The following is a 22,689-nucleotide window of genomic DNA, read 5'->3' on the forward strand; positions in this document are numbered from 1 at the left end:
AAATTTATGGACTTGCAAGCCCCACCAAGTGATATTGCCACAGGATTAGAAACAGCAATTTAGAAAACACTTGAGACAGTTGGTGTAGAGAACTGCAAAAGAAAGGCAACCACTATTGATGTTTTCATCAATAATGGAGCAGAAAATGGACTTATCGCTCTTCTTACTAGAGATGGGATGCCATGGTTAGTTGGGGTGTAGTGTGTGGCCCACTTATTTGAAAGGGGACTGTTGGATGCTGTGAAGGAATTGAAAGTTTTTATCGGACATAAAATACTTTCTGTTAGGACTTTACAAACAGTATCATTTGAGTGCAAAAGCAAGCAGGGAATTAAAAAAGTGTCAGTGATGCTCTAGAAGAAAAAAACATTAAATCCTGTGAACATCCTAGGAACAATATGGGTTCCTCATCTCTACAGAGCATTTGAAGTTCTGATGAATAAAAAATTTCAAATCCATATATCTGCATTGAGACCATACAACTGAGTCCAAAGATGCTTGTGCTACAATGGTTGGAGAGCTACAAAATACATTGGGTCTGCTCTTGGATAACATAGCAGTATTCACTGGTCAGCCCATCTCACCATGGCTTATTACAGTCCCCAAATGTTGTCTTTTTTTTAAATCATATGAGAAAACCAGTTACTCCAGGATAAGAGAAATGGCATACAGTTCAGCAGTGAACACAGAAAATGTTGAGGGGATTCTGTGTACGAACACCAAGCCACAACAAACGATTGCAGAGCCCACAGAGTGACCTGATTTCAAACCATCCATATAAATAGGAATAGAAGGATGGTTCAAAATCAGGTGACTGTGTGGGCACTGTCATGGTTTATTGTGGTTCGATGGTTGCACACAGAATCCCCTTAACATTTTCTGTGTTCACTGCTGAACTGTATGCCATTTCTCTTGCCCTGCATCACATAGAAGCAAAGCAGAACTCAAATTGCACAATTTGTACTGACTCGCTTAGTTCTCTACTGGGCCGGGAATTGCTTCACATCAGTTCTCACCAATATTCAAAAGTGACTGGTCCATTTCTCTTTTAACATATACTTCTATCCAGTTTTTCTAGATACAAGGTCATGTTGGTATTCATAGGAATGGGTTTGCTGATACTGGAGCTAAATCTGTCTGCTCTGGCACTATTACTGCTGTGTCTCTTCCATACATGGACTATGTATTCTAGACTCGGCTCTGTGCCAGTTGGCTTAAGAGTAAGCAACGTAAAAACGAGCTTTTTCAAATAAAACCCTCTATTCAACTTTGGCCATCTTGCTTCCATAAATATCAGAAAAAGGAAGTTTTCTTTACTGGACTATGCATTGGTCAAAGTTTTTTTAACTCATTGTTTTCTACTATCTGGCACTGATGCACTACTGTGTTGTCTCTGTAACATTCAGGTCACAACAAGCCACATTTTGCTGTCTTGTTGTCGTTTACGACTCTCAAAGACAGCACCAATTTAAACATGTTTTGTCCTCTGGTCTATCAGTAACATTACAAATATATTTAGTTTTTTAAAGGCCATTAATCTTTTTAATGCCATTCATGTTTTTAATTTATGCATTACATGTTTTTCAATGTAATTCTCTTTTAATTATTAAAAATTTGCTACAAGTCTTTTAAAATTTGTCTTATGTTACTTTCTGAAAGAGGCCATAATGCCAAATAACTCTAAACCGAAGCTTCTAGAAATCAAGAGAAAGAATTTATTCTGTATATTTAGCAAGAATGTTCACTGCTTTATTGAAACAATATTGATGAAGTAATACCAATTCTACAAGTTGCAGCCTGTGAATGAAGAGTGGATATTGTTCACTGATACCATCAATACAGGTCCAAAATGTGTTGTCCTTCAAAACAGTAACATATATGTATCTGTTCCTATTAGTCAATCGATTCACTTGAAGGAAACATACAAAACTATCAAAATTCTGTTAATAAGGTCTAATACATAGAACGTGGCTGGCTATTTTGTGGAAACTTGAAAGTCCTTTAAATGTTGTTGTATTAAACACCCAATCAGACAAAGATTTCACATTTTGTGTGTGAAATGGGATAAATGACACAAAACCAGTGCTGGATAAGAAGTAATGGCCACACAAAGTCAGCCAGATACCAGAATAAAAAACACTGAATGTGAAAGTTTGGTTGACACAAAGAATGTCCTATTATCTTTATTTCATATAAAACTGGGCTTGATAGATCAGTTTGTAATGATCTTAAACAAAGATGGTGACTGTTTTAAGTACCTGTTTGAGGAATTCCCAGCAATTTCAGATGCAACACTTAAAAGGATTTTGTGTAGCCTCAGATTATGAAACTGACTTAAAATGAACATATCTAAGTCTGTTTGTTTATTTGAAATTTTTCATTAAGCCACACAAAAGCTATTCCAAAATTAGCTATGAAATACTAAAGAAAATGCAGCTTGTCATCAGCACCCACTGTCAACTTTTGGGTTACTTTTCACTGAAGACAAGTGGGGTTGATTATAATATCATAATGACTACTTCGCTGAAAAAACAAGAATATTTTTTTGGACAAGGATTCAACCCACAACTCACAATCTGCAAGTTGAAACTGCAATACGTAAGATCATAACACATAGTTTTGACACTAAATGATGTAGATTTCACAAAAATATCAGGATGTATCTGAATGCACATCAATTTGACATCAACTTTCCTCTCATTTATTTATTTTTTATTTTTATCAAAAACATAACAAAAAAATTGTTCATTGAGGCAAATAAAATAATAATTTGATCTAAGCAAGAGTTTTATTTATTCCTAATTTGTAACAACATTTTTACATGGAAGAGAAATGGATATTATTTTCAAAATCTAAAAAGCTAAATAATAGGAAATCGTGGCACCCAATATACTACTGCTCTTGGAGAAATCTAAGAAAAACAATCTGTTAATTTTCTTGTCCTAAAATGATGCCAGTCTTCATGGCCAATATATTTCAACATATATATTGGGATATTTGGCTTTTGAGCTATTAACGTGCATCTAGTTATCACTGTAGTGGGCTGTATTGTTTTCACTGGTCAGTTACTTCAATGAATGGATGCTGTGTGAAAAATAAAAAACATTTGTTTAACAAAAGTGCTTATTATACATGGTGTTCGGAAAGTCACTGTGCACTTGTATATTTATTAACAGACATGTTTCAATATAGAATGCAGGAGGTAAACATGAATGACAATTATAAACAATGTTGAAAGTGACCCCCATTGGCATCAATACAGGCTTAGATCCTTCTTATTTTGTTTCTAAACACCACTTTCAGTAGCTGGCTTGAAATGGACTGAATAGACATATGATTACAAAACTGCACAGTGACTTTCTGAACACCCTGTACATCACATACAGTTTGTTTAATTAGTCTCTTCATACAGTACTGTGTGAAAGTGTAAGGAAAAAAGAATATTTTATGGGCTAATTCTTCCATGTTATTACTGATTGTAAATTTCAACACCATGGTAGTGATTCACTGATCACTTTTTAACAATTAAACGAGGTGGGGTGAGAACATTCAGTTTTTAGAATTCCCTACACTTGTACCTTGGACATGTCATAATGGTTCTGTTTGAATGAATGTAGTGATAAAATTTAGGGCATGAAATAAATGTCATGGTACAACATGCAATGTCTCAACTATGTAGAAAAAAGCTAGCATGTTGAACCAGTATGTGCTGAAAGGAATAAATTCAATAGCAATCCACAAATAAATCTTGATAAAAACACTAATAACACACATATGACGTTATCATTCCACAACTCAAAATTAGGAAATAATTGTCAGTAGATCAGAGACTTTACACAAAAACTTTATGTGATGCTAGTTGGACTCTTCATCTAATTGTTGTATACTTGAAATTTTCCCCAAATACTGTCAACTACACCACAAATAATGAGTACAATACAGATAAATTTGAAAATAAGAAGGGAAGAAACAGAACACCTAGATTCAATGATACTGGCATTAAGTACCTTTGTTTATGCAACCTTCTGGATAGAAAGAAAACTGGTTTCAAGCATGAGATAAATGACCATGTACCAAATGAAAGAAATTTGTCCAGATCTACAATATCAAGATAAGTCAATAATGATAGAATATTTAATCATGTAGCAGTTAAAAAAACCTTTACTTTGTTCTCCAAGTATTGACAAGAAACTGGACTGCTGATAATTGAAAAGAAGTAATATGGATGGAAAAGTCAAAGTTTGAAATAGTTTACTCAAAGTGTACATTGTACATCCAACAGAAGAAAGATGAAAGATTCGTATTTCAATGCACAGAACCTGTGATAAAGCATGGGAGAGGCAATGTGATGGTTTGAGGTGTTTTTCTGTAGAGATGACAGGAAATTTCTGTAAAATAGTTGGAATAATGGACCACTAAATAATGATCCATCATGGCAGACCCAGTTCTACTACCAAGAGGATAATGACCCCAAACATTCATCCAACATATGCAGAAATTACTTAGCTGAGAAATAAACCACTGGAGTTATTCAAATAATACAATAGTTCCCTAAGAGCCCCATCTCAATTGAGCAGATTTGGAATTTCATAAATCAAAAACTTGAGAAACCAAAAGCTACTTCCAATGAAACTACGTGGGAGTGTATCAGAGACATTTTGACTCAACTCCCAAAGGACACCGTGATTAAACATCTTGTAACAAAGCCTGAAAGACTTTCCATAGTTATTAAAGTAAAAGGAGACACAACAAATATTCACTCTTTTTTGAACTCTCACTAAATTTTTCTTGCACTAAATGTGAAGAATAATAAAATATCGATATTTTACCTGTGATTTATCTTCAGATGTTTTTTGAAAGCTGCCTGAAATCTGATTTTTGACTTTGTCCTAACACTTTTGCACAGTACTGTAGGATGGGCCTAAATGAAACTAAACACACTGGTACTGCTTTTTGGTGTATGTTATCAAGATAATAGGTTCAAAGTAAACCAAAATATCTGAGTAAAATAACAGTAATTTATACCATATCTTTAATAAGAGTTCAGAGGCAATGTGGCGTTTATTTACATCCACTTCTAGACACCTGTCTAGAAAGTCTTGAAAATCTGTAGGCAGGTTATCTTTATTTTCATTGTTTGGTTTCCATTTGTTAATATTAAATCAAGTACCTGAAAAAGGAGTGTGACTTGATGACTAAATCAATAACTTAACAACACAAAATAATTCTGATAATAAAAATATACATGTATATATAATGAAAACAATTATATATATCAGAAATTATAACCAATTCTGTTAATGAGACTAGCATTACAGAGATAGAATATACCCTACTTACAAAACACAAAAATACTATCTGCTTCATGCACTATTACTGACTCATGTCACTTGACACCCATGACATCGGAATGTACAAATCTTTGGATAATACTCAGTAATACTGTCTAAATATCTCCACAAAATATAACTTTACAGTTGCAGAACACCCTGAGTGAATTACCTAACATGTTACTATTTATTTATAGGGGTTTAACAAGATGGTAGTGATATTGTGGCAGAAAACACTATACTTTATGCATTTTAAAGATTATTATATCATACACTCCACAAGATTCAATAATTAACTGTTTGTAATTGTATATAGTCTCGTTAAATATTCAGTGTTGCTGTCATCATTCCACTGTTCATAATAACCTTCATTACATCTACATGTTTGAATTATGTGAACATTCTTGTTTTTGTCTTTATTATATCTATTACCTGTGGTTGGTGAAGAAATTCTGGACAAAGCAGACAACTGTATTTTAAAATACAAAAATGTAGCTTTTAAGAACTTTGGTTTCATGAAACAATGATAAATTTTACTATTAAACTTTATGAGAGAAATATCTGTGTTTAACTAAAGCAAAGCATTAATACACCCAAGTTATTAAAAGATCTTAAAATTATTGGTGAAAGAATAAGTTTATCCACTGGAAGTCCCTCTGAGATTTATAAAATCACATTTTTATATTATTGTTGCACCAAAGTATTTAACTTTCCATCTAATTTCATGGACTTGTAACTTTTAAAACTTAAACAATTCACAAAAAAGAAAAATGCAAGATACCCAAACAAGGAGAAAATTGAACTTCAATCAACTCTTATTCCTTGGCTGTAAGTACTGGTTACCTACACTTACCATGTCAGAATTTTTCTGATGAAATACCAAGGAACCAGATGTAAACCTCTGGTCCGTACTTTTTCTCCTTTTTATTAATTCTGGAACCAACCAATGCCAAGTGTCAACCAGGCAATAAAGTTATCATGCAAAAGAAAAAGAAAACAGAAATAACTACTAGTAAGCCTTACAAAATTCATTCTAATTTAGATGCCAATGCTGTGATCTGATTCCCAACATTTATAAAAGATTACACTGGATTGTATTTTGTGTAAGAGACTGAAAATTTAATATTTATTGCATTACACACTAAATAATGTTTACAGTTTTGTAAATAATGCTACATTTGAGAGTACTGTATAAGCTGCAAATAATTTAACAAACTCAACCTTTCTTGAATAAAATAATTTCAACAACCATGTACATAACACACGTACATATAAAGAAGTTGAAACAAGCATAATAAAAACTAAAGAGTGCTGGTTGGAGATAACATACTGGTAGAAGCTTAGAACAGAAATATATAAAGTTATTTCAAAGTTTTTTATATATGGAATGAATTGAAAAAGTCATTATGTCAGAACCAAATGTGGCTGCAACCTCCCACATTAAAACTGTCACGTATTACTTACAACTACAATTTAAACAAAGCAAACCTGTGAGAGTAATGCATAAAAATATTCTTAAACTTGTAAAATTGCTTGAAATTGACCATTTAATTAAATAAAGACAATATGTTAGCATGCACTTTATAACAGGTAAGATTAAAAATAAAACACTTAACTAAAATGTAACATAAATAACACTAACCCAAAGCTCATCACCAACAAGATAGCTAACCAAATAGTTGACGATGGTTTGGATGTTTATTTTTTGTCCACCACTATAAGTTCGGTGACGATAAGCTCTTTTCTTGGTTTTCATTGATCTCTTTAATTGCAACTTAAAACCCAGTAGCAGTTACTATGGCTGTGTAGATCGTTCCTGAACCACTGAAACAATAAAAGTATCATTAGAATTTGTAATGTGCTACAACGTGAACATATTACCACATACTACTTATAAAATTATTGTACCTTTTGAAAAGTAATGGATTAACACATGTTTCTAGTCTTATATTTTTGTAAGGTGATAAAATTGTATACTTTCCTTGTATGTTTATTTCACAACAGTTAGAAAATTGTGCACAATTACTTTTTAATTATATGAATTCTACTCTAAGATACTGATAAAAAATAAATGGTGCATTATATTCACACAAGTAAGCACCATCCCTCCAAGTTATATTAATAACCTTTTGGAAGTGTGTGCAGCTGTTACATTCACAATGTCCTCATAATATGATGTTAGTTTCGAATATTTAATACAACAGTTCTGCTTAGATTATATGCAGAAATTAATCTATTTTAGTAAATGTATGGTTTTAATCCTTACAATAGTAATAACACTATGGAATTTTTTGATCTATAAACCTTGTAACCATGACTGTGATCACACTTTGAAAGTTCCTTGGAAATAATGTATTTCTACACTGTTATTTTACTCTTCATAATTTGTCATATCTCCTCTTTAAATCAAAATGTACAATTATTTAGTTATACATTTTTAATACTTTCTGAGTTATGCAACTATTTTTGTTGGGACTGAAATAATTACAACTGAACATCAACCCTTATTGATGTAAGCTGTTTTTGGGTGAATCAAATTACCAGCTTGTAACACTACATTTTTTTTTCCTTTGCAAGTCATAAATGTGTTAGATGTTTTAATTATTCAAAATTACTAAATTTTATAATTTGAATCATATTTTCAGTACTTCAGGAATACCATTCCACAGACTGATTAACCTGCATATTTATTTTTCATCTACATCACATATTCTATAAAATTGTTGTGATATTTATAATTTTCTGTACTAAAAATTAACTTCCAATAAGTACTTATCTCCTTTTACACAGGCCTAGAATAACCAGACAGTTAAGACCCTCAACTCGTAATTTGACGGTTGCTAGTTCCAATCCCCATCACACCAAACATGCTCAACCTTTCAGCTGTAAGGGCCTTCTAATGTTACAGTCAATCCTAATATTCATTGGTAGAGAAGTAGCCCAAGAGTTGGCAGTGAGTGGTGATGACTAGCTGTCTTCCCTCTTGTCTCACACTGCTAAATTAAGGATGGCTAGTGGAGATAGACCTCATGTAGCTTTCACGAAATTATAAAACAAACAAACAATCCTTTTACATCAATAGATATTCTTATTCAATGCTGCCATCTTTTTGTAAACTTTGTTTTCAAGCATGTCACAAGTTTCTGCCTCCTCTTGATTGCAAATTATTCATTAAAATTATCATGTAACAACCCTCCATCAATAATAAAGTAAGGTATTCTCATTTTGCTTATGACTTCACCTGTTCAATTCTACCAGATATCATTGAGTTCTCTTAGAATTTGGAAGCATCAGGTTCTAATGAAGAGGTAAGATGGGAAGTGTGAAATTTGGTAAGAACCTTCCAGAAATACATTTACAGTTTAGGTGAATTACAACTTCCAATACAGTGCATTATGTCATATCAACAGATAGCAAGAATCTTACATTGAATAGATGAAAGAAACAATTTGAGGGAAGGAAAGAAGCATCCTCCAAAGTCATCCAGAGAACACACCTCAAGACAAGAAAGTCAAATTTGGAAAACTGATGTGGGAGACTGAGCCAGGTATACATTTCACCCATATAAGAAAGGTGTGGAACTTATGGGAAAACTGGAATGTAATGAGGGCTATCAATCTTCATTAGAAGAAAAGTGAGGGCATAAAACACAATGGAGAGTCTGAAGGAACAACAACACTTGAAACAATGCAATGGATAACCACAAAGACCTATTTTTAAATGCAAACCATAATGATTCACTCAATACAAGACATGGTAGGGATGAAGAGTATTCTATTCCACCTTAACCATACATGTTTTGGTTTAGAATAATGGCTACTTTGATAACACTTTTACAGTTGACTAGATGCCCCCATTGGTTCTGTCAAGGCTATACAAAATAAACTTTAAACAGCTTTATCAGAGATCCATAGTATGAAAAATCAACTTCGGAAGTACTGATGTGATTAATTATTGTAGTTTACAAAAATAGAGGCATTCGTGTAATCCACACCCTGCATACTGACAGGCTTGATGATTTATTGAGATGGAAGATTAGTGTGAGAAAATATTACATCATAAAGAACATGGAGACTTTACCAAACACAAGTTCTGACTTTTTGATAATCTATAATCAGTTCACATGTTTACCACTTTGCAAAATAAAATTGACAAATGGAATGAAAATTAAAACAGACTCAAAAGGAAAAATATTATTAAAATATGCACTTCAGACTCAACACATACCTAGATAAAAATGCTGCACTTTACAGGTCACAATTCTTTCAAAACAGAAACAAATTACATGATTTATGTTCTCCTTGTAACTGGCCAATCAACTTAGATGGCAATAATCCAGAAGAACATATTACTTTTGAGTCATTAATAATACAAATTCACACACAAGTTGATACCTGGTGAACTATCCCATGAAGCAGCAGGTACCATCTGTGATGACTCATGTTAGGTACAGCAACACCTAGAAGTCAACTAGCACGTGCCCTAGTAAGAAGTTCTGAGCTCGAATCATAAAAATAACCCAGAATTTTATGTTTCATATTTATCAAGCTGAGGTACCTGTCCTTTATTTGTACATGAACTTAAACAAAATCTGGAGGTGGAAGATATGATAAATGAGAAAAATCCTGATTTTCATACAATTCATTTATAACTTTCATTTACTAGACTGTATAATGGTCATTATGACCCTGTAGAAAGAGGTAGTATCAATTGTAATGTCAGTAGGGTGCATTCTGTTACCTGCTTTCAACAACCAGCTCATGACATCTTTCTAGTGTTTTACATGATTATTTAAGAGAAAACCAATGGCTACAGAAGTGTCTTACAGATAGGTCAAAGTAAGAAATTACCACTCAAACAACAGCTTTTTATACCAGCCTTATGGTGGCTGTTGAAATAGAAACTTCATCTCAGTTTATGCATTATTGTAACAAAGGCAGTCATCTTTGTTCATTTAATTCCTCCAAAGAGAGCCCAGCACAGTCTTCGAGATGTATATATTAAATGTTTGTGTGCTCTGTGTATCAATGAATATAATTGATGTTAACTCAATCAAAGTGTTCAATAACAGCAATAATGGGGTGGAGGAGTTAGGAACCATCCATTAGCATGGCCACTTCCAAATTATCTTCACATTTACCCTCATTAAGAAGGATAGTCATCTATTGAAAGCACTACTGTTTTTGCTCCTTTGAAAACATTATACACAGTTTGGTTAAGACTGGTCCAGTGAACCTGGATTAGTTAGATAATGGAACAAGAGACAGACACAGATTTTTGTGTTTTGAACATATACACAATATAGCAATGAGGTTCTTGGTATCTGTACATCACCTAATTCTACCTTCAACAAATCAAGACAGGATTTAGAAAGTTATTTTCCTTTTTCTCAGACAACATGTGAAGAGAGAAAAGAGTATTGTCTTTCACCTGCTCTAGATCTCTCAGACCTATGGTGTCCAACATGGTCACCACTTGCCACATGCCAAAACACCTATTGACCTGTGGTGAACTGGTGCTTCACTTCTACCACCTATTTTTTTGTATAATTAATTTTATTAATAAATAATTGAAAACATTACTATGTATTTTTTACCCATCTTTAAAAACACAGTTAATTTTTTTGCCTCAAAGTGAAAATGTTAACACATTTTAAACAGTTTTGGTGACTATGAAATACAGTTGGACACTGGTGCATTAGACCTAAAAACACACCCACTCCGACAGCTTTTTGAAGAACCACAATTATTCCAATGTTCTGATTTCATTTCAGTTAAAACCTCACTTTTAAATAGTGTATATAATAATTTAAATTTGTGTGTTGGACTAAGGATACTTTTACAGTGGATGTTTGCCACTTTTTGGAGATAAATTCAAAAATAAATGAACAGCATGCATTCCACTTGTTTTAAAATATGTTCAAAACAAGTGAAACATGACAAATTCTTCACACTACATGTATCACAACTGGATCTTAATACTGTATGGTTCTCTTCTTGACAAAAATCCATCTTGGCCAAATTCAATTGGTTTAAAATGCAGTTGACAAGCCAAACTATTTTTCTCTATTTTAAATAATTCATTTCACATTTTCTAACTTCTCTCTGACTAAAACTCTTTTTTCCTTGGCTTTATTTTTGGCTCACTTCCTACTCTGTAGCCTCTTATATGGTTGTTGACACTTTTATATCTGACATTGAGGTATTCTAGAAATCTCTGTAGCCTTGATATCAATTACACAACTTACAATAACCATCTGCTTTCAACTTTCTTATTGTGAAACAAAACAGTCATGAAATATTAACTCACAAAATTGACACTACTTACATTAAACAGTGTATTTTATCTTACAACCCTGAACTTGTATATTTTAGTCACTACACTACTTACCATTGATTGAAAACACTTAAAGTTTGTTGTAATGCAGTTTTTGAAGAGGAGGAAAAGAGAAAGTGGACTAGTTTGAACAATTCTTGAATTTCAAAAGATAACTTAATTTTAGTGAAAATACTTGATCAAAAACTTTGAATTTTTTTGTATACAAAAAACTTGTAATATTTACAGAAAGCTAGTCAGATTTTGTGAAGATACACATATCATTTTAAAAGTTACAGTGTGGAAACTGATGATTATAAACAGTCACACAGAGTGAGTCTGTAATGAAAGGGTTCATTTCTTTTGTTCCTATCCCCCTCTTGCATGACATTTTAAGAAGAGAAATGTAGTTCCTCTATCCAGGAAGTATTTATTGCACTGGCTATTGAACCTTACCCTTCCAAGAAGCCAACAGTTGTTAACTACTATTCACAGCAGTGGATATACAAATTAGACTCCTCACTGAAAACCTGTATGCATCTGTTTGATGCACTTTGTTTCACTGTTACTTTGTGTTGTATCTTACCATTTGTACTTGAATGAAAGGGAAAAGAAAGAGAGTAAGATATTTGGTGTGGACCGAAGACAGTTTAGAGACAGCGGAGTTGTTTTATAGTTCCTATAAAAAACAAAACAACAACATCCCATACCACTTTAAGCTTTGATGTTATGCTTATAATGCTAACAAACATCTCATCAGGGTCCTAGCAACATAAGAACTGGTAACTACAATTTTCTCTGCACATGTAAAATCTAGGTGATTTTCACCCAATCATATAAAGCATTTTGAATTGTATGTAATTCTCATGACACAATTACAGTTTTAAACAAATGTGTTCTTTCATTTTATACTTAAAATAATTACTAAAAGTACTCTATTTCTTATCTCACAATAAGGCACAGAGCCTTCTAGAACAACATTTCAGTCATCACAAGACATTTGATAGTTTGGTTTTTAATGGGAGCTCAATAACACAAACAATGGAGGTGGATGGGTGAACTAATGTACCTGTCTTTCTCCTCTTATGCTCCAAAAGTGCTCTTTTTCCTCCCTATTATAAAACACTGTCCAAAATTAGACCTTGCCTGCTGTGAGCTTGGAAATACAAATGTCAGCTTTAAAAATAATTGACACATATGAAATGTTGATATACAAAAAAACTGCTGTTCAATTTTACATTTTAAAAGGGTTTGCAAGATTGACTGAAAAGAATAAGAGATCTACATCGATCAACCCATATGGAGTAGAGGAAATCCACAGCCTTCTGTAACCACTCCCTCATAAACGGTTTTGCATCAGATTGCTTAAAAAGTAAGACCCCATTTTATTGATCCCCTGCCTTTATAATGTCTTCTAGATGTTACTGTAGGAGCTTCTCTATGTATGTTTAGCTCACATCAAGAAACTTAATGTTTGAAAAAAAGGAAATGGACAAACGTGTACGTGCTGTGGAGTGACTGACACCTCTATCCCCATAGTTTCACCTCCACTGTTTGTTGGTACTTTTCCTTCTAAAGGACAGATTCTTCCTTCACAGGTTTCTTCACATTAATCTTGTTCAGCCTCACTGACATGACGACAAAGAGCTGCAAAGTTGAACTTGAAGGCCATTCACACAGTTAAAAAGGCTTAAAATCTTATAGTTCTGTAAAGAAGAAAAATACAGTTTTGTTCACACTAAATCTTGTTCTGAACACAAAATCTCAATTTTGTCCCAATTTATATTTAACATTTTAACTAATTCCTGGGCAATCAAGATTCAAGTCATGTAAAATTTGCATAGTTTTTCTTTTCCAGTTAAATATAGAATTATAAGAAAGTTAACTGTTTAACAAGTTTTACTGCTATTCATTCAATGTTCCTATGAAAATTATCTTTGAGAAAAAACAGAATAGTATTCAGTATAAATCTTTATAAAGTTCTTAAATAGAAACACTTGAAGTTGGCACTTCTTCATGTGCAGCAAGCAATATGTAGACTAAATTACTAACTACAATACCCATACAGTAAGACAGTACAAACAATTCATGAGGTAAAAAAACAGCAAAAGCACAATGTGACATTATTAAAACAATATAAAAGTAATACAAAGAATAGCAAACAAAAACTTTACCACAGGCAACATTTGAAGAAAATATTAAGAAAATGAGAGATACCAGTTCAGTATTATGAGCAAAAGACCCTGGAAACATTTCAAACAAAAATATAGTAGCACTCTTACTGTTTTGTAAGAAAATATTAAAACTCCAACAATCTTAGTAAACAGTATGATTTTGTAAAGTTCATTATAACACACTATTTCTGACATCTAGGATACTGCAATAACCTCTTTTGTTTTTGTACTCAAGTTCAAATTCGCTCCTCCACAACAACCAACAGTTAAACACACTCACAAGAAACAACAGAGTTCTAAATATTAATATGGATAATACCCCATACCATTTTTAACACATGACTTGAAGGTCACCATTTGTCAAGCCTGCTCATTCTACATAAAAATGTATGGCAAACCTATTTAGTAAAAACATGCAATTCTGGTCAAAACAATGCTAAACAGAAGTAAAACTAACTTAAACCTAAAGTTAAGAGCTTATGTATGCGTTAAAATTTTAATGTTCATTATAACTTAAATAAGATGATTTGTTTAGGTCACTTCAAGTATAAAATATGTCATGTAAGACAATATTACTATAACTGTACATTTATGTATGTCAAGTTATTGTTATAACATTGTTGTAAATATCTGATGAACGTTTTACACACAATTTGTTTGTGTTGAGGTAAATGAAAATAAATAGATAACCATAATACAGTTGATCTTAAACTTTAAACTACATACATGTCTGTCTTGGAATTTTATTTTTAAAGTTATGCAGTCTGAACTACATAATCACGAGCAAAATACTGTACACAGTAGTGTATGTAGTCATTACAAGTTATGAAAAGGTATATTCGTGGTTGTCATGAAAAGAGTAAATTTAGAATAACTACACATTGCGTATACAGTCAAATTAAAACAATTCACTTTGCACTCATCCATATATATTTCAAAACTGTGGAATATTATTTACTGTTGGCTGCAACTAGGTAAGCTACATACTAATCAAATCTACCTGAATGTACACTATAAACTATGCACATCATAAAAAATGATAACATCTTAGCTGACAGACTGTTATCAAATTTAATTTTCTACATGACAAAGAAAAGGAATAGAAAATATAGTACAACTATCTTGCTGTTGCTGATTCAAATTTAGAAAAAGGTAAATAACCAATATATGACTCTTAATATTAGTACTACATTACTTAAGACAGATGTGCCAGTACAAATTTATAATGATTCTTGGATGTTTTCCATTGTTCTTTTAACCTGAGATTATTTCTCTTAGACACAAATTTATTCTTGCTTGACGTGGGCAATGTAGCTTACCTTCATCAAACTTTAATTTAAAAAATACAACTAAACCATGCTCCAAGCGTGTACAAGTTCCACAAGCACTGCTGCTAGCAATCATATAAATCTGACCATATCCATTCCCTCTCTTTCGTTGATCACTCATCAAATTAGATTACAAGTATTCAGAGAAGTAGCTTCTACATCTTACAACAAAGTTTCATATATAGAAGGAAGTATAAAGTACAATACAACTATTTCATGAAACTATGGATATGACTCTCTGAATGTTAACCCATTCATAGAGATACCTCTTTGTGCGACACTTAGGCAAGAGTCTGCATGATATATTTCAACTAATGATACGCTATGACTAGTCAGTAACAATTTAGTGATCAGCTTTCATTATGCTCTAAATGCCACATGCAATGTGTAGAAATTCACACACCTATATGTGGTGCATTAATATAAGAGTATTATGATGTTGAACAACCAAGTTACTGCTATTATGTACCCTTCTTTATTGTTTACATGATTTTGTTGGTATTTACCAAAACCAAATTTTGTATGTCTCCAGCATTATTGCCCTTGCAAAAGATGCAATTAGAAAGCTTTCATGTCCAAAGCACACCACTCTTTCATGCATGTTTTCCATAAACCATACAGTATATGAAGACAGTGCTTTCACAATCCATGTTACAACAGTGTAATAGCATATATAATCTTTAAGTATTGCTTCTGGTGGCTTGAATGTTATTTATCATTTTATACTAGTAATTGTATTTGTTTCATTCTACACCTTCTTAACCCTATTATGGGGATATTATCACATTTGTAGATTTACATTCAAAATTTTATTGAACCATTATTTCATGAATTCTTGTAGTAGCACATAATTCAAATGTAATAGTACACAACAATTAATTAATTTAAAAATAAATATTAAAACAAATTCCTAAATATCAAATTTTGTTTGTCATCTACTATACTACATGCTTCTTTATTTAAATTATATTTCTGATGTCCAAAGGCAAAGTTTATACTTTTTCACAAATAGAAATTTAAATTAACAAATTTTGACAAGCTAGAATATAAAATAAAAAAACCTCCTTTCTTATCTATTTTCTGAAATATTACTATATTTAGAAAATCAAAAAAGTTAATTCTGTCTATTTCTTTGGTTTTTGGAAATGATTGTTTACACATTCTTACTTTGTTCTATGAAATGTTTATAACCAATTGAAAACTCAGAATTTTTACCCACATGGTATTTTAGGTTTGAAAAGTGTCTTCATGAGTGGACCATTTTTGTTGTTGTTGTAGACTCACAAGGAAAGGTGAGATGAATGATGTTTAAAAATATTTTTAGACATAAATACATTTTAATTAATAAGAATTATTAATTACACTAGAAATCTGTGGTACTTAAATATAACCTATGATGTTCTTTACATCAATATGTGTACACAAAACAAGAAAAATATTTTACATACTTCAGTTGTAAAATGTGACAAGGCTTAGCAAACTGTGGAAAGTAAGAACACATTCATTGAGAAGGAAACATCATTGTTTTTCTGTATTTCTTCACTTAATGTTCTGTGCTCCATGATAAGTAATTGATATTTCAAGGTTTATTTGTAGACAGTAATAATAATATGTATATATATAAATGTACATAAAATTTATAGTATTACAACTGAAATGTGATTGTATTCTACAAAATACTGGTCCTCAACAAAGTTATTTCATTAATGTCACAAATATCATCCTCAGCAGTTTTCAGTTCATTTTTGTGTGCTTGTGCATCATGATGATTCAATGATTTATAAAAAGAATTCCGTTTATGATAAACATTATAATTGTGTCTGTTGAGGTTCACACAAATAGTGGTTTTTACTGTTTTAGTTTCTGATGAAGTCATGATCAGAAAATTATTTTTGGGAGCGGTTTGGTCGTACATAAGTAGTTTAATATTTCACTGCATGTAGTAGGTCTACAGCAGCCATTCCAGATGTATGATAAATTTTAATTGTTTTTCATAAATTGGTTTTGATTCATAGTTTTAACACTTCACATTTTTTAACCATTTTGCTTATTTTATTTAGTATGTTACAAACTTTTTAAATGGAGTTAAAGTGTCTATGTAAATCAGGTGCAGGTCCTACATGAATACTGATCTTTTATTTTAGGCAAACGTTATACGCTGTATCTATTGTGCTGTAACACTTGTAGTTGTGTTTTTATTGTCATGTCATCCTGAAGTGAGACTATTTTACATCATTACAATAATTAGCACTTCCTTACTATGAAATGGACTGTAGTACAGTGCACTAGGTTCAGAGTTAGAATTAACAGTGTGGAATATGTATTAAAGTTATTGATTTCATCTCTATTTACACATCTTCTTGTTCAATTCTCCATGAGCCTGTTGTAGTCCTAAGAAACCTATAAGACAGTAGTTGGATGGAGACTTAATTTTAATGTTTGAGTAATGATTATTTTGGTGATTGCACAATGATTTTAGGTGGGATTTCTTATTGTTCATGTTTGAAACAATTCTGTGCAAAACATTTAGGGATTTGTATTTTGTAGCTACTTATAATTGTGTGACAGGCATTACTGTACTTGAATACCACACATTAAGTTCAATCTGAGGCTTAGTTTAATAAACTGAGTGCTAGCTCAGCTAGTGTGCTTTCTGAAGAGAATAAACCATGGTTACTTGGAAATTTAATTTCAATGATTAGCCAAATGTCTCATCATCTGATTAGTGATGTGCATGAATGGATTAAGGAGATTCCAACTATCCCTACATCTAGTATCTAGCAAAACCACAGCCAAGGGAACTGGCTTGGAGAAATCAGCATAACCAGTCACAAGTTCACAGTTCCTCCTGCACAATTTCTCAGGCTTTGCAAAGTGTATTCACTTTGTCTTTTTGTTGTTATAGTTTATGAAGAAAGGGTGATGTTCAAAAGATTTTGTTTTTAGACCAGATACAGGTTACTTAATAAAAATGATTAATACAATGGAATTTTATAGTATGGATAAAATAACTTATGATTTTGTATTATTTAAAAATAGTTACATAAAAAAACATACTTTACATACTCCTTTTGGAAGTTTGAAACTGAGGTGGTGAAAATACACATTCTGATACCACATGTCTACTGAATGACATAATATCACAACATTCATTTCAATTTCTATGACTCAATGATGAAAGCTGGATAAGAAAAATTTACTTACAACAAAATTTTTTATTAAACATTTTCTTCAAAACACTAATTTCAAATCAAGTGGTTAAGGCACTCAACTCTTAACCCGTGGGTTAGGGGATTGAATCCTCGTCACAACAAACTCGCTGGCCCTTTGAACTGTGGGGGTGTTAAATGTGATGGTCAATCCCACCATTCACTGGTAAAAGAGAAGCTCAAGAGTTGGTGGTGGGTGGTGATGACTAACTGCCTTCCCTCAAGTCTCACATTACTAAATTAGGAAGTCTAGCACAGATAGCCCTCGTAAAGCTTTGCTGGAAATTCAAAATAAATGAGTTTGGTTTTAAATTGGAAATTATAATTCAAATTTTAGTATTATATATCAGTTAAATTTGTTATTTATAAGTAAATATTGAATAAAAAACTATTTCTAAATGTCAGTTCTTATGTATTATATAATGTGCTCAAATTAGAGTTTGTGATGTCCAAATACCAAAGACTACAGTTTATTATGAGTTAGGAGCTCAAATTACTGATGTTGAGAAGTTATAATATGGAAAATTGAATCTCCCATCTTTTCTGCTTGCTGCATTTACTGAATTAGTCTCAGTGCCCCTACCTACCTCTTCCCATTTTTGGAAGCACTTGCTTATGTACACTTACTTTTGAATATGACTGAAACAGAGCTAGGTTACAGAGTTTTATAAATTATAGTGCAATTCTAAGGTACTGATATTGTAATTTATGACTTTTTGTTATTTTGAAATGTACACATGCTAAATCTAAAATATTATTTTGTTTCACATCTTACTGTACAATTTTGTGAGACTTGATATTCAGTACTGAGCCAAGCCCCAAATGAGTAAAAAAGTTCAAAACTAGAAAATATTATTGTTTACTCTACTTCTTTATTTACTGTTCTGTATTTTAAGATAAATTAAATTAAAGAACTTTTTATAACTTATAACTCAGTTGTGACTATTTTACAAAATACTTGTTTACACAAATACAGCCAATACAGGTCACTTTGTACAGACCGTAAACTATGACTGTAAACATTTACTATAACTTCATGGTTGAGTAATTACTGTAACGTTGCTCATCAGACTGCTATAATTTTATATTTCACTACTTTGATATGATGATCTCTTTATCACATCAACAAAGTTACACAAAAATTACGTCATAGTTAAACAGGCATGCTGTAACTAATTAAGACTGGAGATACTTCCTCAGGCAATGTTTTATATTTTATACTTGTGAAGAATATCCAAGTTTTAACTAAAGAAAATACTTCATAACATTAATCATTAAGTTTACCATAGATAGTTACAAAAATGACTGGTCCACTGCCTATAACTTTTATTTATAAAGACATGCTCCAGCAAATATTTAAAAGTAAAAATTAAAGATCAAAATAAAATGGCTTGTTTCACATGAAAAGTCAATGTATGTATTAGCATAATAAAGAGTAATATTATAATCTGCAATCATACCACTGATGAATGCAAGCAACTAAAAATAAATTTGTTGAGTGTAAAACAAGTTGTAAAACATGGATCAATAGTTTTTCATGTTTAACTTTCATTTTCAGTATTGCTACAGAATTTAGTAAGTTTTGAAGACTGGCTGATATATAGGCCATCTAAATTACATATAAATCTTCAAACTCAAGTTTTATTGTGTGAGAAGACTGCAACACTAAAATCTTTCAGCCTTTTCTGTTCTCCACGAATAATTGTTAATGTAATATCAACCAACTATTAAAAGAAAAAACCTGCAAATGAACAGACAAAAATATTATAATTGAAATTTCACTTGTTACTAAAAAGCAAAATTATCAGTTTGTAGACACAAGGATGTTAATCCAGTTTGTTTGTAACAAAAGAAGTTATCTAAGCTGAAATATAGATAGAAACAAATTTCTTCCAGCAAACTGTTTTTAACTGATCACTTTCTTGGCAAAAGAAACAGACACTTCATAATTATGTTACTGAAGACCCAATCCAGGAACTTCAGACTACTTTTTTCTAGTAAATTACAACTAGTTATATTGTGATTTCACTTTCCTTACACTTCTATGAAAAAGAGATTCTCATTTAACATTTAGACGTGTAGACATAACAAAGAAATAAAAATCTAGACTAGCACTTCCTGAAGTCTTGTTATCCACATCTCCTCTTTAATAAATGTGGTTTCTTCCACACAAACCCTTTTTCAAATGAAGAGATACAATACACACAGATTAAAATGTTATATGTGTTGTTGCAATTACTTATAACCTCATTAAGAAAACAATATATTAAAATGCTTGATTTTGCATTATCACACAATCAACTGCATCCTAACTGCTTTTGTTCCCTCCACCTACACTTTTGGAAATGTTTATCAAAACCACATTAAGTGTTTCCCTGTAAATAATATATACCTTAACTGCTTCATTCATAAAAAAAAGAATACAAGCTACTGTAAATCACTTCAGCTTCTTGTAGCCTCTGTAAGCAAATTCTTATGGCAAAAGAATAAAACTTTTATTGGTACACATGACAGCAAATATACACTGGCCCAGTGGTTGCAGCTGTGAACATGCTACTATAAGTCATGTCAGCTTCTTGTAGCCTTTATATGCAAATTCTTATGGCAGAATAACAAATCTTTTATTGGTACACATGACAGCAAATAATGTAATGAAGACACAGAGCAAATCATTCTTTCTATTTCTTCTGCTACTGCTTTGGTGTGTGTGAAGTGTATATGTTTTCTTAAAGCAAAGCCACATTAGGCTATCTGTTGTATCAACTGAGAGGAATCAAACCCCTGATTTTAGTGTTGTAAAGACAAAGACTTACTGCTGTCCAAGCTAGGGGCACTGCCTTAGTTAATGGGTGCTTTACTATCAAAACTAATAAATATGCCTCTGAAACAACATCATGTGATGTGTTTTCCCAGAAAGGTCGAGAAATTCACATTTTTTGTCATTTTAATGTCACATATGTAAATTTTATACATACAACAGATTATAAAAGCACTAATATCTTTTAATATTACCTTAACGGTGGTATGTGAGTAATAGATACATCATAGTAAACTTATATCTCTCTAGAGTAATCACTCTTTAATCAGATACGTACTTGTACGACGGTCGACTCCTGTCATTCGAGCTCAATACCTCCTGCGCGTTGACCATTTCTCAAAGAACACGGTAAACCTACATAACAATGGACATAGTTCAGTTCAGCTAGACAGATCATCATTTCTCGCCAGAACGGATAAGTTGATGCTTACGTTTTATGGATTGGCGACCAGAGTAACAAACGTGTTGTAATTGTAAGACATATATGGTTGACTATAACATAACAATTAGGAGATCCTGCCGATTACAGTTCACTTCCAAGCTACGTTGACAACGTCTGGCTTAGTTTATCACAGTATTGAGACGTGAACACCAACACAGAGTTAATAAACTAAAAAGTTTATCAATATTCAGGAACTCACATTCCTTAGACTGATCTTTATTCGATTCGATCGCTCTACCTGGTATTAACATACAATCTTGTTAACAAATGGATATTACACTTCCCACCAAGATACCGCCATGCTTGTTTTCATATATTTCTTCCTTGACTTAAGCGCCACGTAGTGACTGACCGATTTGTGGTTTTGGTTTCTATTATTTCACATAAAATGGTGAATTTGCGAACAACAAAATCACAACTAATGTGCAAAGTATCTGTTTTTTGTTTTTTTATTTCGCACAAAGCTACTCGAGGGCTATCTGTCCCTAAATTAGCAGTGTAAGACTAGAGGGAAGGCAACTGGTCATCACCACCCACCGCCAACTCTTGGGCTACTCTTTTACCAACGAATAATGGGATTTACCGTCACATTATAACGCCCCCACGGCTGAAAAGGCGAGCATGTTTGGCGCGATGGGGATGCAAAACCGCGATCCTCAGATTACGAGTCGCACGCTTTAACACACTTGGCCATGCCGGGCCCATGCAAAGTATCCACTAAATATATCTTGAAATTCGTTATAGCTATTTTTTCTTCAGTTAATCAATGTAGAACTACTGCATTTGAGACTACAAGTGACATTTGTTGCATCCTAAATGCAGAAATAATAGTTTCGCATGATATCTAGCAACAATCGAAGCTCCAATAACACTTTTATACAGAAAACGTACATAATAGATCACATTGTTGTTACATTAATATCTCCAAAAATAATAAAGTGTGAAAATTTTCTTTATGTGCTGAGGGTTTTTATCAGTAAAGATGTTTTCTGACTGATTTTATACAAAAACAAGTAATTTAAATCAGTAATATCACTCAAGTTCATTTCCCTTTTTTCAAAAACAAACACACC

The 22,689-nt window shown here is 32.2% G+C and overlaps 1 long non-coding RNA gene across 3 annotated transcripts in view; it reads right to left on the reverse strand.

The window, feature by feature from the left end:
* Positions 1-2,765: 2,765 nt before the first annotated feature.
* The window catches only part of LOC143249045 (uncharacterized), a 29,624-nt gene continuing 9,700 nt past the window's right edge, over positions 2,766-22,689 (reverse strand). Inside the window, exons 1-5 of one of the 3 annotated variants that reach the window (XR_013027403.1) lie at positions 21,452-21,928; positions 13,144-13,351; positions 6,184-7,154; positions 5,026-5,170; positions 2,766-3,084 (exon numbers count right to left, since the gene is read on the reverse strand). This is a non-coding gene — a long non-coding RNA (uncharacterized LOC143249045). Of the gene's footprint in view, positions 5,171-6,183; positions 7,155-13,143; positions 13,352-21,451; positions 21,929-22,689 lie in introns of those variants that run through there. The other 2 variants (XR_013027401.1, XR_013027402.1) reach the window with 2 other exon arrangements.

The sequence above is a fragment of the Tachypleus tridentatus genome, chromosome 4 (assembly GCF_004210375.1).
Source record: "Tachypleus tridentatus isolate NWPU-2018 chromosome 4, ASM421037v1, whole genome shotgun sequence".
Lineage (NCBI taxonomy): Eukaryota > Metazoa > Arthropoda > Merostomata > Xiphosura > Limulidae > Tachypleus > Tachypleus tridentatus.